This window comes from Rutidosis leptorrhynchoides, chromosome 2, assembly GCF_046630445.1.
Source record: "Rutidosis leptorrhynchoides isolate AG116_Rl617_1_P2 chromosome 2, CSIRO_AGI_Rlap_v1, whole genome shotgun sequence".
In the NCBI taxonomy this organism is placed as follows: Eukaryota; Viridiplantae; Streptophyta; class Magnoliopsida; order Asterales; family Asteraceae; genus Rutidosis; species Rutidosis leptorrhynchoides.
In genome coordinates, this window is record NC_092334.1 from 485785066 (window position 1) to 485805147 (window position 20082).

A 20082-nucleotide genomic window follows, 5' to 3' on the forward strand; every position below is an offset into this window, starting at 1 on the left:
GGAAAAAATGACAAAACTAAAACATGCACATAAACTAATTATACGGAGTATTTATGTAAATATTAAAATAAATATATACGTAAAAGGAATTATAATATCTTATTTGACAGAAAGTCAAATTGATGTTTGGAGAAGAAGGGACAGGCTTCGATGTGTAAGTGTGGCTTCTTCTGTTCAGTGGCAGTTGAATTTAACAAACAAAATTTTCTCACTAAAATTCAATGTTTTGGGAAAATTTTGCACTGTTATATTTATCTGACTAATTTTCTCAAATCTTGAGCTGTTGTTTCTTGAGTTACCCAATATCTTGAAAAAAGTTGGAAAATTTAGTTAAAAGTGTGTTTCATAAAGTTTGAATACTAATTAAATGACAAAGTAATATATATCAATGACTATTAAATGAGTTTTGTAGCATCTAATGAAGGGATTAAGAATACTATATTGTGCTTACACGACTACCTTGTTTAGTGGTTTGAAATGCAAGTCTAGATATTTGCTTAAGCTTAACAACATACTATAAATAGAATGAAGATAAACGAGATAATAAATCTCAAAGTTGTTTGGTGAAAATTGAAAGCAAGTTGTTTGCTTCCAACTTGTCCCACATAAGGGTGGTAACAAAACAAAGAGTGACATAGAAGTGTAATGCTTTTACCCGTGTTAAGTTCTTTTGTTGGGCGAATCTAGGATGAAAATTATATTGGAGCGCGAAATTCGAATTAAAAAAGGTTTGCTGAATCTTTAAAATTTGTGACCGCGAGTTTAGAGTTATGGTCGCAAGAATCACATCAGAGAAAGAGTTTGCTGAGAAAACAAAACTCGCGACCACCAGAATCGTGTTTTCTTGTTCGTTAAGTTGTATCCTTATTGAGTTTTGACTATTTAAACACCCTATTGTAACCCTAACATTTGTGCACGAAATTTATAATGAAAAGTCTCTGGTTTGCGCCCGTGGAGTGAACCATTCTCCGTGTTTTGGAGTTGGAATATAACCACGTTAAATCCCGTGTCGTTTTATGCTTTTATTATATTTACTTATATATACTACGTTCATGTTCTAGTTGAAATCACACATATCACATATAGATCATATGTTACTCCGTAATTAACTATATTATTGTTATTATTATTATAATTATTATCCTTAATATTATTATTCTTAATTAGTAGTATTAGTATTATGGTTACAAAATATACATAAAATACTACGACGAGGTTATGTTCAAGTGATTTCAAAATGGGTTTTTCAAATGGTTTAAAGCTAAGGAATTCATGGGTATTAAATAAGGAGGTTATGGGTATTGATCTGGGGTATTGTTCGTGAATCAAAGGTCAACCTTGCATTTATCATTTCCGTTGCGTCTGCATACTTTTCCTGCAATATTGAACCACAATATTGATATGTGAGTTTTCATAGCTCCCTTTTTATATATATTTTTGGGCTGAGAATACATGCGTATTTTATAACTGTTTTACGAAATGGACACAAGTACTAAAAACATATTCTACGTTGAGTTGTAACACTTTGCATATTTTTCCCTAATAGATTGGTAACTAATATTTACATGTTGTAAGAGCATGTAAGCGCGAATCCTATTGATAGATCTATCGGGTTTGACAACCCCAATCGGGCTAGTCACTCTAGTATCGTAAAATGTTGCATAGTACTTCGTTTTTACTACACTTGGTACAGTGTAGGGAGATTTCATAATAAAGGGAATATGCCACATTAATTGTTAAGTATAGTTACCGAAGTGCTCAACAACTTATAGAATACTTTTATACACTTGCAAGTGTACGGATATTTATGAAAACTAAAATCTTGTGGTCTATTACTATTACGAAAATGATTGATTATGATAAACTATGAACTCACCAACCTTTTTGGTTGACACTTTTAAGCATGTTTATTCTCAGGTATAAAGAAGCTTCCGCTGTTTAACTGCTATGTGCATGGAGTCTTACATGACATATTTTTCAAGGAAACTTTGCATTCATACATTAATATGTATTATATTTTGACTGTTTAGTCAACTGATGTATTATTATGAACTACTCCCTCCGTCCCTAAATTATTGTCCAGTATTCCATTTTGGGATGTCCCAAATTAATTGTCTACTTCCATAAATAGAAAGGAAAGGAGATATTTCATTGGTGGATCTGGAGAGAGAAGATATTTCATTGGTGGAGAAATAAAGTTAGTGGGATTTTCTAAAACTGTGTGTTTTTTGTCTGGGGACAATTAATCTGGGACGGAGGGAGTATCATTTATTGGGATTGTCTATATGTAGAAATCACCATAGGTCGAAAACATTTATGTACATGCTTTAAAAATGTATACTGATTTAAAAACTTTCTTATATAGAAAGCGCGTCTTTTGAAATGAATGCAATATTTGTAAAATGTATCATATAGAGGGCAAACCTCGCAATGGGACCGATGAATGTTGTGCTGCGTCAATAGGGATTTTGACGGGTCGTCATACAAGGTTCGAACTTTGAACCTCCAGCTCAACAGACCAAACGGAAACCACCCAGGCAACCACATGTAAAGGCCCGTCCTAATCCATAAGAACGAATACAATAACATATGATTACATCGCTAGGTATTTGACCTCTATATGATACATTTTACAAACATTTCATTCGTTTTAAAAGATAAACTTTCATTACATCGAAAGTTGACAGGCATGCATACCATTTCATAATATCCATCTATAAATGATCTAATCTGTCATTTACTTAATCATAATCTTTACTGAATTCAACGACTTGAATGTAACGTCTTTTGAAATATGCCATGAATGACTCCAAGTAATATCTTTAAAATGAGCAAATACACAGCGGAAGATTTCTTTAACACCTGAGAATAAACATGCTTTAAAGTGTCAACCAAAAAGTTGGTGAGTTCATTAGTATATCATAAACAATCATTTTCATAATTTTAATAGACCACAAGATTTTCATTTCCATTTCTCATAAATATACGTCCCATGCATAGAGACAAAAATCATTCATATGGATTGAACACCTGGTAACCGGCATTAACAAGATTCATATAAGAATATCCCCTATCATTCCGGGACATCCATCGGACATGATAAAAACGAATTCGAAGTACTAAAGTATCCGGTACTTTGGATGAGGTTTGTTAGGCCCAATAGATCTATCTTTAAGATTCGCGTCAATTAGGGGTGCATCAATTCTCAAAATTAGTGATGTTCCCTAATTCTTAGGCTACCAAGCAAAAAGGGGCATATTCGACTTCGATCATTCACCCATATAATGTAGTTTCGATTACTTGTGTCTATTTCATAAAACAGTTATAAAAGCAGCGCATGTATTCTCAGTTCCAAAAAATATATATTGCAAAAGCATTTAAAAAAGGAGTAATGAAACTCACTATACTGTATTTTGTAGTAAAAATACACATGACGACATTGAACAACTGAACAATGCAGGGTTGGCCTCGGATTCACGAACGTATATCATTCGTATATATATTAAAACATATACTTGTAATCGAACAAATATATATATTATTATTAGTGATATAATTTTTATATTATTAATTTATATATCTTATTATTACTATACAAAAATATAACTTTTGTTACGTTATATGTATCAAATATTTTATACGTATATATTTCATTTGTTTATTAAATCAGTAATTATATTAATACTAACATAATATTAGTAGTGATTAAAATAATAATAATGATAATACTAGTGTTAATAATAATGATAATTATGTTAATGATTTTATTAATTAATAATATTAATGATAATTTTAATGATAAATTTTATAATAATGATAATAACAATAGTTTTTAATAAAACGAAAAGTTTAATAATAATGGTAATGAAGATAATATTGATAATAATACATAATACTTAATAATAATAATAATTATTATAACAATCTCATTACTAATGATAATCTTAATAACAATACTTTTGTTAATAATAATAACAATAATAATAATAATAATAATAATAATAATAATAATAATAATAATAATAATAATAATAATAATAATAATAATAATAATAATAAAATAATAATAATAATAATAAAATAATAATAATAAAATAATAATAATAAGTCTACAATGATACTAATACTAATATTAATCTTAGTAATAATAGTTTGTATTATTTTCATAATAACAATAATAATCATAATCATAATCATAATAATACTTATATTGATATTAATAATACTAATAATAACATTAATAATACTTAATGATGTTACATAGTAGCAAAATGATAATAATAATAATAATAATCATAATATTACTAATACCTAATAATAGTAATAATTGATAATTACTATTTATTTAGTAATATAAATAACAATAATAATTATACTTCAAATATTAATAACAATAACAATAATAATCATAACAATAATAATCATAAAAATAACAATACAAATAATAATAATAATAATAATAATAATAATAATAATAATAATAATAATAATAATAATAATAATAATAATAATAATAATAATAATAATAATAATAATAATAATATTAATAATAATAATAAATTTGAAAATTTGAAAACTACCTCAAAAGAAATCGGTTTTAAAAAAAATGGCACCAGTCGGGCTCGAACCCGCGACCTCAAGCTTAACCCAAAACACTCAACACCACCCCACCACTTCTCCTTTTTCTGAATTAAAACCCAACAGAAATCTATTTAATTCGATTAAACTGTTTCCCTTCTTCTTCATAATTACAAGTCGATTCATCACCATTTTTGCATCAACCAGGGATCGAAACTCACTAAATATGAATTTCTTATTTACCTTAGGACTTATAATTGTTACAGAAACGTTTGACGATTGAAAAAAAAAGAGCTGAACAGAATGAAGAACACTCGTATATAAACTCAAACATCAATCTTAAAATTTAGACAGTTTTAGATTTCAATTACTACATGAAAAAGGTTTAAAATCTCACCTATAAACTATCTGGATCATCAATTGATCCTAAATCATTGAATTGAACTCGAATCTCACTATGAACACTCTGTTGACTTTTTAATTTCAAAACTTTGACTCGACAATTAGACTTCGATAAGAAAAATTGAGATTTCGATCTTTGCAGATAGTTTACTTAGACAATTACTAACAAAACTACATTTACAGATTTTGAAATGGAATTCGTATTTGAGTTTTTGGAAAATTAAACAAGAACAAGGAAGATGAACTGAGTTCAGTTCTCTTTTCTGTTTAAAAAAAAATGCAGTTACTAATAATAATTGATAATAGATGGTTTAGGTCGAGTGGTGTTATCTAACACTAAATGTAATCACGTTCTATTAAAGGTCGACGTATAAAGATTCGATTCAGACAAACCAAGCAGAAGAAACAAGAATAAAGAAGAAAAAAAATTAAAATTCAATCGTGGTTGACAACTGAATTTGTTGTGTAGCTGAATTCATATTCGATTTATAATCAGATCAAAGGCAGGAGACAAAATCAAATACAGAAAGATAGATACATGTAACAATATGGTACGATATTCAATTTTTATATAATTTATATAATTAATAAATATATTAATAATAATAATAATTATATTAATAATAATTATAAATAATAATGATACTAATAATCATAATAATGTTATTAATGATAAAAATGATAAAATGTATTATTTTCTAATAATAATGAAAAAAATAATATGATAAGTCTTACTAATAGTTAATAATTTATTCTAAATGTAAATTATAGTTTTAATTATTCTCCTAAGAATATTTATATCTAAAATTATTATTTTTATTATCATAACTTTTATTAGAATTTTAATATCTATATTTATAATAATTATATCATTAATACTAATATTGATAATAATATAAATATAATGATATTAGTGTTAAATAAACAACTATGTTTTAATTCATACTTAAATTTAATGTATTAACATTATATATTGCTACTTATATATCACATAATAAGATATCTTGTATATATTAATAGTTATACATTTTAATTTAATATAATATAGTCAGTAATCATTTTCAGAAATCATACATATACATATATATATATATATATGTATATATATATATATATATATATATATATATATATATATATATATATATATATATATATATATAATTAAACTAATATAGATTTATAATTATGTTTTAAATATTGAGTAGTTAAATATATTAATCATGTATTGATACAATTATCTCATAGTATATCAATTAATACTTTGTAATTGTTTTGCAAATTGTTATATGTATATATGCTTATCTAATCGTAAACTACTATTCGTGAATCGTCGAGATTAGTCAAAGGTCAAATGTACACATGAGCACAGTTCAAAGTTTTTGAGATTCAGTTTAACAGACTTTGCTTATCGTGACAAAATCATATTAAGATTAAGTTTAAATTTGGTCAAAAATTTCCGGGTCGTCACAGTACCTACCCGTTAAAGAAATTTCGTCCCGAAATTTGAGTGAGGTGGTCATGTCTAACAATAAAAATGTATTCATGACGAATATGAGTTGATAAAAAGAGTTTTATTATCATTGAGTAATATAGAATAAACAATTCGATTATTCGAAGAGTACGAATGAAGCTATCACAAAAGAGTGAAATGGGTAAATGCAAGTTCATCTTAACCGGTGACGTAGTCACGGTTGATTTCCGAAATTCAAGGGATTTAAAGGAAATCTTCGTAATAAGATTTGGTTCTTCGATAATTAAGGTAATTAGAATCCCCTTTGGTTAAATACGATGATCTGTCTAGATTGCTCTGTCTGATATTTCACTATAAATCCATTCTCTTCATTTCCTTTCTATTTTGGAGTTCCATCCTTTTGTTTTCTCTTCCCGTCTTTAAGTCAAGCAAAAAATGGTCCAGAATTCGTAGATATAAATTTCAGAATGAACATAGTTAATGTTCTAAGATAGAAATTGTAATAGAATGATCTTGATTGGTTAAATTACCAGAATTCGAGAGATAAGATAGAACTATCAGGAAGATATGTTCTCGATCTGTTTGGAGATTTGGTAGAATGTAAAAGTCATGTAATATGGCACATGCTGACGTTATGATATGTGAATCATCAAGTTCCATTAGAAACTCAGCATGACTTACTGTAATATAATCACGTTGATCAAGTATCATTATATTATACTAACTCATGCTTCAGTTCCCAACACTACTTCAAAAATATTCCTATTTTAAACTCGAAAGTTTCATAATTTAGAAACTAAAATAGTTTCTTTTATGATGTAATACAGATAGCGTGAAGAGGTAAATGATTTTAGATAAGAATAATTATGGAAATATCTTCAGAAATATGGAGGATATTTATATTGAAAGATACGATGATATCTTAGAATTGCTAATATCAGAGGATGATGAAGGATATTGTTCGTAGGGGTTTAGAGTCAGGAGCAAGGTATTCGATAATGACTTCAGCAGATACTGAATTATTTGGATCCTTTGAAGGCAGGTTCAGCCTTTGTGATTTGTCCACAGCCTCCTTCATACTTTGCTCAATCCGTTTTCCAGTTCCAAAACTTCTCTTTTTCTGAGCTTTGCCAATACACTATTCTTTATCATCAAACTTTTTTACTGTTACGGTCGTTTATAGTTTTTGCTGCTTCATCAGCATTTCGAGAACTATTCCGCAGTTCGGGTGTTTTTTAGAAACTTCATATTCGAGGTATGTAAATCTTGGAGGTAGACGTTATATAACTGTTGATGTAGACATGCAGCGAGATTTCAAAATATTGATTGCTGATTCTCAATAATTGGTATGAAAATTCTTGTTACAAAATGCGGATGAGTAATTTATGGGGTTTCCAATGAATAGGTACAGTGATATTTTTTTTTCCAGAGAGGCTTAAAGATCAATGAAGTTGTTGGTAAGTTTACTGCTAATGTGGTGAAACATAAATGGTTCCCAGGTAATGATGGTGAAAAGGCAACGTGTATATCGAGGTTATAATAAGATTGTTTCAACTGAAAATCGAGGTTGACTTGCTGAAGCTGTGACTAAACTGACTACTTTGGAAAGGAATTGAAAAGTCATTTTTGCTAATAAATGCCAAAGGATTTGACGCGGATACGTGTTAAATTATGACTTTGGTTTCGAGAGTTTTTTTAGGTATATAACTGTGGGTAATATGTGGTTGGATCATCATCTCGATTGCTCATTATTTGAAGTGTGTTCAGAAATTTTGGAGGGTTTGAACACAGATTGTAATCGTTAATATACATATGATGTTCTAACACAGTTTTTGAAATCAAAGTATAGCTTTGAAAGATGTAGGAATCTAAAAATGATAATACCAGTTATATCTCGAATTGGATTTTGATTTGTCAAAAAATCAGAATTTGTAATCAATTTTTGGATGAGAATGATTGTTTTGATTTCTATAAAAGAGGGTATATTGTTGTGAAAGTAGTGAGTATAGTTGATGATTTGCTCAATCAGATTTGAAGAATGTAACATATTAATTGTGAATTTATATATATCTCGGGTATTACCTACCCGTTAAAAAAATTTCACTATTAATATTTTTTACAAACAAATTTTTATTACAGTCTTTAGGAAAATATATATGTTTATATTTCCTTTAGATGTAACATAGATTTAATGAGTTAATATTAAATTAAACTCATTGATTTACGGTTGAAACTAGAATTGAGTAATCCCTAAAACTTTAGAAATCATATAAGTATTTCTTCAATGATATTATGAATCAATACTTTGTTATTTGTTGATGCATGATGTTGGTTTTTGTGAAATTCTTGTGAACTTCGCAAGATACGAATGATGCTGTCTGAAAAGTTTCGAGTACATCGTTGATGAAAGTGTAAAATCAAACATATATTTGAAGAATACATTTGATTTATTATAAGATAGAATTCATTAAATTTAAAACAGAGATTATAGTTAACGAAGGTTAAGTTGCGGATGAAGGACGTACATTATTGCATATTAGTAATATGAATTAACCGAGTAGTTAAGATTCACACATAATAGCTTAGTACGGAAAGATTTATTATGGTTTAAAGATTTATATGTATAAGATATACATATAACTCCTTTCGGTGGAAATGAGTTAATACTTCATAACTCGTTGATACAATATATTTGTTGTTGATTCGTAATGATGTCCACAGTGATTCTTGAACTGACGGAGTTTGTGATGTTACAGGTGCTGTTGATTTTGACGATGCTGACTGCACTGACTGTGCTGGTGATGCTAACGGTACTGTTGATGCTGTTGGTAAAACAAGTCTAGCTTGTAAATCGTGCACCATTTTCGATCAAAGTTTCTACTCTACCGTCTCCGTTTACTCATCTACTTTACGGTCAGAATTAAACAATCTCTAAGACTTTGGAGATTACATAATCGCTGCAAAGATACCTCTTCAATGAAGTTATAAATTAATACTTCATCGTTTGTTGCTGTTGGTATTTCTTGATATTTACAGGGCATATGACATTGATACTTGAGGTACATATTGTGATGTTGTGTTGTGGAATGCGGATGTTGTTGTTGGTGGTGGTGATGTACTGTTGGTGTTGCTGATGGTGGTACTGTTTATGCTGCTGATGCTGCTGCTGGTGTTTGTAATCTTTGCACCATATTCTCCAAAACCACTACCCGAGCGCGAAGCTTGTTGACTTCTTCTATTACACCGGGGTGATTGTCTGTTCGGACGAGTGGATAAATAAAATCTAGGATTTGATGTAGTATATAATCATGACGAGATACTCTGGAAATGAGAGAAAAAATGGTATTTCAGACAGGTTCTCCAGTAAGTGCTTCAGGTTCTTCGTCAAGAGGACAATGTGGTGGATGGAAAGGATCACCTTCTTCTTGTCTCTAATGATTGAGGAGACTACGAACCCATCCCCAATTCATCCAGAATAGATGATGGCTGATTGGTTGATCCATTCCAGTCACACTACTTTTGGAGCTTGAGTGGGATTCCATTTTGGAATCCGAGGGACTTGAACTAATGACGAATTCCATTTCGTATGATTGAATAAATGATGTGCAGCGGGGTGTATATAAAATAGCTTATATTTTACCAGGAAATACTATTAAATACGATACAATTTTACACAAGATATTTATTTATTTATAGAATGGATATACTTAAACCTTGCTACAACACTTATAGGCAGTGTACCTAATCGTACAGTAGTGTAGTTTTTAGTAAGTCCGGTTCGTTCCACAGGGAAATCTTTAAACAAAGCTCAACGCTATATTAGTTTACTTTTATAAAAATACAAATATATATATAAGTAATATTATTATTATAAAGGGGGGTTTTTACCGTTTAATGACCGGTTTGTCGATTTTAAAACTTTAGTCGCAGTTAAAACCTAATGTAAAATATTAAATAAATACAAGACTTTAAATTAAAGCGTAAAGTAAATAACGATAATGAAATTGCGAATAATAAAAATGCGATAAAATTAAATTGCGATAATTAAAAGTACGATAATTAAAAGTGCGATTAAATAAAATAACAATAAATAAAAATGCGATAATTAGAAGTGCAATTAAATATAAAATAAAGGAAATTAAATATGAAATAAAAGAATTATGCTTATTTAAACTTCCGTAATCATGATGTTTGACGTGTTGATTTTAGTTTTATGCCCAGGGGTTAATTGTCCTTTGTCCTGGATTATTCAATATGTCCGTCTGGTTTTTGTCCATAACAGTCCATCAGTCATAAATATAAATTGCAAGTGTCCTTGTCAAATTATTATTATACCCGAAGATAAATATTCCAACTAATTGGGGATTCGAATTGTAACAAGGTTTTAATACTTTGTTTAATGAATACACCAGGTTATCGACTGCGTGTAAACCAAGGTTTTACTACTTTGTTAACAATTACACCAATTACCCTTGAATGTAATTTCACCCCTGTTTTGATTATTCTAGTGGCTATTAATCCATTCCCGTGTCCGGTTAAATGAACGATTATTCGTACATATAAATACCCCGCCCATCGTGTCCGATCGAGTGTATATGGTAATTTATAGGGACGCCCAATTGTAAATCTTTATATTAACATTAACAAACTTTCATTTAGTTAAACAAATATAAAGCCCATTAATAGCCCATAGTCTAGTTTCCACAAGTGTCGTTCTTTTGTCCAAACCCCAATTATGGTACAAAGCCCAATTACCCAATTTTAGTAATTAGCCCAACATCATGATTACTTCGTTTTAAACAAGCATAATAATAACTTAGCTACGAGACATTAATATAAAAAGGTTGAACATAACTTACAATGATTAAAAATAGCGTAGCGTTACACGGACAGAATTTCGACTTACACCCTTACAACATTCGCTAACATACCCTTATTATTAGAATTATAATTAAAATTAAAATATAAATTATAAATATAAATATATATTACTTCGTATGAATGAGAAGAAAAATTGATGATGATTTTGATCAGAATTCGGGTTGATTTATAGCCAGACTTGATTTTTGGGGCTCCGCGACTCGCGGCCAAATACCCTTAAAACTCCGCGAGTCGCGGAGAGGTATTTACAGTTTACACCCTTGGAGTTTCCTGCTGCCGACGGTTTTAAATATATATATATAATATATATATAATTAATATAATTAATTATATATTATATTATATTTATATATATAGTTAACTTGTAATTTTTAGTCCGTTGCGTCGAGCGTTAAGAATTGACTCTGGTCCCGGTTCCGGATTTTCGAACGTCCTCGCGTACAATTTAATATCTTGTACTTTGCGTTTTGAATCTTGTACTCTTGTGATTTTGAGACGTTTCTTATCAATAATTGGAACCTTTTTGATTGTCTTTTGTTCTTTTGAGCTTTTTGGTCGTTTGCGTCTTCAATTCGTCGAATCTGTCTTTTGTCTTCACCTTTTATTATTTAAACGAATATCACTTGTAAATAGAGCAATTGCAACTAAAAGCTTGTCTTTCTTGAGGAATAATGCTATGAAATATATGTTCGTTTTTAGCATTATCAAATATTCCCACACTTGAGCGTTGCTTGTCCTCAAGCAATATTGTCTTGAAATACTAGAATCACTTCTTTATTCTTCACACTTTGTACATCAGTGATTTCTATACGGCGGTATAAACAATGGTAGTAACGATATGGTTTACAGTCCCACATGACTATAAAAATTTAGATCCATTAAGGAAATTGGATCTTTATGAAAACATTTGATCTTTTGAAAATTAAATCTAGTTTTTACCCTAGATTAGTTTTCCGGAATAACCCTTTACCGGTGTTTGCAAAATATTTTTGTGGGTTTGGTGGGTTTCAGATTTGAAAATTTTAGCTCAAAACTTGCGGTTTTGTGTCACCCACTTGCTAACCTTGTATTTGGAAAGCAACACGTCCAGTTTACTTGTTCCGTATATTACCTTTCGGCAAACTACCGTCCGGTTGTAAAGGAAAGCGTTGAACAAGCAACTGTTTAAGGCAATGTCCCGTGACATGCTTTTGATTATGGTCTATAACGTGTCGGACGCAATTACTATCCTTGGTAGGAGCAATAGTAAAAGCTCACCCTTATAATTTTTCGGTCTGGCACAAGGTCCTGTCTTTGACCATGTTATGCAACCACCGTTCTTACGGTTGACACCCGATTTAGTTCAGGTGACCTAATGAATTCCAGGTGAATTCCTAGGATTTTACGTTCAATGGTAATGAACGCATTGAAAATAGGGTTTTCAGAAAACAAATCGGTTTGTATTTTTGATCAAAATATTTTCTCGTTTAAGCTCGAGTTTAGATATCATTGAATTCCATGAGTTTGTAATTCTCAATCTTTAAGGTCAATCTCAAGGATTGAGTAATATCAGGCTTAAAAGCTGATTTTTGATTTTTAAGGAGATTATCCTTTCTGGGGATCTGATTCATTAGTCTTATCCAGCTAATTTGCACGGTGCCTCCCCATTGTACGAGATAAATCCTTCTCATGGTTAGGATAAATCTGACCACTTGGCGACCCTGTTTAATGCTGAGGTCCGTGGATTTCCTGCTGATTTTAGTGATGACTTTTCTAGATTTTTCGTCAACCTACAGCTGGTCTGGACGACAACTTCATGACCTAAATCAAGAAGCGCGTGTCTTTTTCGGAAGACTTTACTTCCTTTTAATGATGGAATTGATTCATCGTGTAGATCCATCTCTTCTTTTCTTTCATTGGGTAAAACAGTTTAGTTTAGTCCAAAGCAAAAGTATTTTCAGTTATTTGTTACAGATATATGTGACATATGTTTAAAATAATTTGGTAAATTTTCCCACACTTGGCTTTTATTTTTCTTTTTATCGTCCTCTATTCCATTTTAAATGAATTATAACATTTTAGTTTGTTTCTCAATTTATGTCCTTTCTGAGGTAACAATAATTTCGGTGTTAAAACCTAGTTTTATCGTTCATAAATATGTATAAACATGATTTTAATTCATTTAATTGAAAATTTTGAAAAATTTTACTAGAATTGGGTAGTCAGTATATAAGACTAGGGCTGTTCTTTTTTATCAGAGAGCACTAGATTCTAATACAACTACTGCTTTACTAGTATTTTTAATGGTAACCAAGTGTTTAATATAAAAATTTTAAAATCCGAAAGAATTTAATCCCTTCCCACACTTAAGATCTTGCAATGCCCTCATTTGCAAGAAATCAGTAACAATTTAAATTATTGAGGGTGATTTGTGTGAAAATGATTAAATTTTTACCAAAGTTTCCAAATATATTGGCGTTTGTTTGCTGAATGATAAATGGTGCACATCATTTGTTCATTCCGTCTTGTTGTTATTTCACATGTATTTTGCATCTTGTCGTCAAAATTAGTTGCTTTTGCTGAACTTAATGCCAGTCTTTGAAAATGCGTTGTTTTACCCTGTTGTGTACATAAGATAGACTGCAAACATATATACATATTTTTGAAGTTTGGTTTATTACCCCACATTCAAAAATTATTAAAATCTAAGAATAAAAGTTAGAAATTATAAAAATGATTACAATATTAACAAAAATATTAAATTTATCAATAATTACAAATTACAAAATAAAAATAAAAATAAGTAAACTATGGATGATATTGGTACCAATAGGGGTTCCAGGCATACCCATACGTGCTATAGAATGCTTCGGCAGGGTCATACGTAGGATATGGTGGCTGCATCTCTATCGACCAAGGAGGGAAGACGGGTTTTGGTGTAGGAACATAGTTTCTACCTATATGTTGGCAATGCGCTATGATCTGGTTCTGATGAACTTGCCAATCTTCAAATGCTCTCTGTCTAGCATTTTCGTATTCCTGAGAAGCTATAAACCTATGCATCTCATTCCCCCCTCCTACATTACCTTGTTCCTGGTTTCTCTCTACCTGTGGATGTCTACCATTGTATCGTACTGCGGCGTTATTTCGCCGCTTCAACACTTTCGCACCATGGTATACATTTAAACCTATAGTGTCGCGGGGTTCCGGCTCTTCTACTAATAATCCCCCTCGACTTATGTCCACACCGAGATATTCACCAATCAAAGTAATAAAAATACCACCCCCTATTATGCTATGTGGACGCATCCCTCGAACCATAGCTGATAAATAATAACCCACACAATATGGTATACTTACAGCGCTGTGTGGGTCTCGAATACACATATGGTAAAACAAATCTTGTTCATTTACCTTTTCTTTGTTTTTACCCCTTTGTGTAATCGAATTAGCTAAAAACCTATGTATTACTCTTAATTCGGCTCTATCTATATCCAAATAAGAGTAGTTTCCCCCTTTAAAACGGTGATGGCTTGTCATTTGACTCCACACACCGTGTGTATCAAAATTCTCATCTATTTTCCTACCGTTTAGTATCAATCCTCTACAATCGGCAGACGCTAACTCCTCAGGCGTATATATACGTAAAGCCTGAGCCATGTCTAATAAAGACATGTGGCGCATCGAACCGCCTAACAAAAATCTAATAAAAGAACGATCGGTTAAACTAGTTACCCGATCATTCAACTCTATACTACATAACAACTCTTCACACCATACTTTATATACAGGTCTGCGTATGGTGAATAAACATATCCAGTCATTAAAAGAAGAATTACCATACCTCTGTACCAGTAATTCCCTAATTGGCCCGGCCAATTCTACAGCTTCCAAGGGTCCCCATTCTATGACCCTCGGTACCTCAACAACCTTGGAATGAAGAGTATGCAAACCCCGTTGATATTTTGGATAATCTATCCAAAGTCTGTCAAATCGCAGGTTCGGGTGCAACTGTTCCAAGTGCATATCTGAAAAGGTCATGACTGGATGAGGTACATCCTGCTTGTAGTAGTTATCTACCTCCTGTTGTTCCAAGTTCTCAGCAGGAGCATGGCGGGCTTGGGATGAAGATTCACCCCTTTCATTCTGCAAAACACATCAAACACAAATTTTGTGCATCCAAATATGCATTAGTGTCAGCAAAATCATCAATCAAAATAATTACAATGACATTATCAATTTATATCAAACTTAAGCTTATTTTCACATTTTTATCAAATCTACACTTTTTCAAATAATCATATATGAAAATTTTCGCCAAGTTCATAAGCATTTAACTCAAATAACATGTCAAAATAATCATTACTAGCAAATAAACAAGTCTCAAATGGCATTATCTTTCAAAAATCAAGTTCATGAATTTTGGACTTGAAAAAGTCCACTTTAATTCTCAAAATCATGTTTAGGCTCAAAGTTTTGATCATTTAACTACCTAGGCATGTTACACTACTCAATTTAGCAACAATTCATGACAAAAATCGGCCATAACCTGTTTATATCAAAAAGCCCCAAATTTGCTCAAGAACACAAACCCTAGATTCTAAAGATTTTGAAGTTTTTGGCTTCAAATCATGTTAACAAGCATCAATCTAGGTTATACATGCATAATATACTAACAATTTAACACTAATTACACTAAAAATTAACAAAATTCAAATTATGAAAATATGCTCAAGAACACACTAAAATTCGGATTTAAAGGTGATTTGGGGTGTAATTGTACCTGTTTTTCTTGAGTAGTTCTTAGATATCATCCTTCTCAACATGATTTTAGCAAAAAATTTGGTGATTAACGGTTAAAAATTGAGATTTTTGGGGGTGATTTTCGGGTTTTTTCGAGCTCTTTTTCGCAGTATTTTTCTGTGTTTTGTGTGTGTGGGAGTGACTGATCGTTTCAGCTGTTTTATTTTTTTTTCTGTAATTTGGTCCCTCCGCGAGTCGCGGAGGTTTGCACTGCAAACTCCGCGAGTCGCGGAGTTTACCCTTTTTTTTTTTTTTTTTTTTTTTTTTTTTATATAATCTTTAACTTCTTAAAACAATTAAGAAATTAATTTTAAAATTTTGTTTCCCTTGTTATTTAGGACGAGGTCGTTTCGGATCGATGTCCTAGTCCGTCCCTCGACAAAATTTTAAAATTTGTCTTTTTGTAGCGATTGTTTTAAAAGCTAAGATTTTTGGGTTTTTTAATGTTTTTGGCATACTTTAAATCAATAAGATTAAAAATAATGATAATAAAAGTTCTCGTCCCTCCCTCGGGTAAAGCAATTTCGGTTCAAAGACCTAGTCTTCAACTTACGACGAATTTTAAAAATCATATTCTTAACTTAATGAGATAAAGTAAATTTTTGTTTTTAAATTCACACAACTTAAATATAAAATTCAAAATAAAAAAAAAATTAAAAATTCACACCAAACTCAAAATTTAAAATGCATAAAATTAAAAATTAATATTTTAAAAATTAAAAATTCACACCAAACTTAATTTAAAAATTCATATTATAAATTCACACCAAACTTATATTAATTTTTCAAATATTTACAATTTTAAATATATTGTTTTTACATAGTTTACAATATTAATTTAAGATTTAAATATTAATTTTAAAAACATGGTAAAAATAAATTTAAAAATCTTTTTGTCTTTTTATCCCACTTTTATCAATCAAATATTATCAAAAATATGCGCCCCTCTTTTCGGTAAAGTAATTTCGGTTCCAAGACCTAATTTAACTCATGACGAATTTTTGAAATATTTTGGGATGATTGATTAAAGATATTTATACCTTAAGAATAAACGTTAAATTTTGCAGTGATGTAATAAATTTTTGAACGATATCAATAATTTCGGTCGCCAAACCTAATTTTATTTAATACCAATTTAATACTTTTTAGCGAACAAATTAGCGTTTATTATCAAAAGGTTAAAAATAAAAATAAAAATAAAAACTGTACAGACATACCTGTGAAATAGATTTCTTAGTTATATGATCTATTATATTCATAAGATAGTCGGTTTAATTGGTCTTCCATGGCTGCATAGGCGTAACCTCGAGCATTCATTGTCTTTTCTTCTAAACATATGAACGGTCCGTCTCTGCATAAAGTAACAAATTCGGTATTTGAATAGGTTTGATTATTTGAACATTTACCTCCATGTGACCATTTTCCGCATTTGTGACATTTTTCTAGGTGTCGTGCTCTTCTTTTCGCTGCGGATTTTGATTTTCCTTTACCAAATTGTAACTTATTATCTTCGCATCTGGATCCTTTTCTAACTTCGTCCATTCTTTCTCTGATTACTGATACTATTTCACTCGGGAGTATGTCATTATTACGTTTAGTGATCAAAGCGTGTAGCATTAGACCATGGTTTAGTTCACAGGCAGTCTTCATTTCGTAAAAACCTAAAAAAAATAAAAATTCAGAATGGGGGGAGAAGACTAGTTCTTTAGGGTCTGCTAGGGAAAGACCATACGTGTTCCATTTTCGAGAACTACACGAAAACAGACAATCTAACTCTAACAGAAATACATATTATCCTTTAAAGACTTGATTCTCCCCACACTTAGTTAGCTGTGGTGTCGAAATTGTGATTAACTTCGTTGTCGACTTCCATCGGACCCTGTATGTAATGTTTAACTCTGTGACCATTAACTTTAAATTCAATCCCATTTGAATTTATTAATTCTATCGTTCCGTATGGGAAAACTCTTTTGACTATGAATGGTCCAGACCATCTTGATTTCAATTTTCCAGGAAATAGCTTGAATCGTGAATTGAAAAGAAGAACTCTGTCTCCTTCTTTAAATTCTTTTGAATTTCTGATTCTTTTATCATGCCATTTCTTCGTTCTTTCTTTATAGATTAACGAATTTTCGTATGCTTCGTGTCTTAATTCTTCTAATTCGTTTAGTTGACTTAATCGTAGACGTCCGGCTTCATGTAAATCAAGATTACATGTCTTCAAAGCCCAAAATGCTTTGTGTTCAATTTCTACTGGAAGATGACATGCTTTTCCATAAACAAGTCTAAAAGGTGTGGTTCCAATTGGAGTTTTGTAGGCTGTTCTAAAAGCCCAGAGTGCATCCTCCAATTTAATGGACCATTCCTTTGGATTTGATCCTACAGTTTTTTCTAGAATACGTTTTAAAGCTCGGTTTGTATTTTCAACTTGTCCACTTGTTTGTGGATGATATGCGGTGGAGATTTTATGAGTTACTCCATATCTTTTAAGAACTTTCTCAAGTTGATTATTACAGAAATGAGTACCCCGATCACTTATTAAAGCTTTCGGTGTTCCAAACCTTGCAAAAAGACGTTTTAAAAAATTGACTACAACTCGTGCATCGTTAGTTGGGAGAGCTTGTGCTTCCGCCCATTTAGATACATAATCAATGGCTACGAGTATATATAGATTATTATGAGATTTTGGAAATGGACCCATAAAGTCAATACCCCAAATGTCAAATACTTCACATACTTGGATGACATTTTGTGGCATTTCATCACGTTGACTTATTTTTCCGGCCCTTTGACATGCATCACAGGATTTGCAAAGAAGGTGTGCGTCTTTGTAAATTGTAGGCCAATAGAATCCAGCTTCATAAACTTTTCTTGCTGTTAGTTGAGGCCCATAATGCCCTCCTGTTGGTCCTGTGTGACAATGGTTTAAAATTTTACTAGCTTCATCTCCAAATACACATCGGCGTATTATTCCATCGGGACAACTTTTAAACAGATGTGGATCTTCCCAGAAATAGTGTTTTATATCACTGAAGAATTTCTTTCGTCTTTGGTACGATAATCCTTTTTCAAGGAATCCACAAACTAAGTAGTTTGCATAGTCTGCAAACCATGGGATTTCTTTATAATCTATCTTTGCGGAAATGGAATCTAAGTCATGGCTAGAATCGGCTCTAGCTGCTTTAGATGATCTAATGATGTCTTTTTCTTGGTGCCACTCATGTGAGTGGGAAGCAGTATTATCAATAATTTTGTAAGCATCAGTTTCGGTTTTCTTCATAATCGAACCACCAGCTGCTATATCTATGTCTTTTCTTGTAGTGATGTCGCATCCTTGGTAAAATATTTGTACTATTTGACAGGTGTCTAAACCATGTTGCGGACATCCTCTTAACAACTTTCCATATCTTGTCCACGCCTCATATAGAGTTTCATTTGGCTTCTGTGTGAACGTAACAATTTCTGCTTGAAGTCTTACGGCTTTAGATGCAGGAAAAAATTGTTTAAGAAATTTGTCAATTAAAACGTCCCATGTATCAATCGCCCCTTCAGGTAACGATTCCAACCAATCTTTGGCTTCTCCCTTTAAAGTCCAGGGAAATAACATGAGATATATTTGTTCATCCTCCACTTCTCGGATTTTAAATAGTGTGCAGATCCTATTAAAGGTACGTAGATGTTCATTTGGATCTTCCTTCGGCGCACCACTAAATTGGCATTGATTAGTCACCATGTGTAGAATTTGTCCTTTGATTTCATAATCGGGCGCATTAATGTCTGGATGAGTAATTGCGTGACCTTGGCCAGTGCGTTTAGCTCTCATTCGGTCTTCCATACTTAAAGGTTCCAGATTCTCCATAATTGAATTTGTTGAATCGGTATCACTAGATGCTTCAGATTTAATAGTTCGTTCATCAACAATCTCTGTTTGAATGATTGGTTGTTCCGGAGGAAAGTTTAATGGT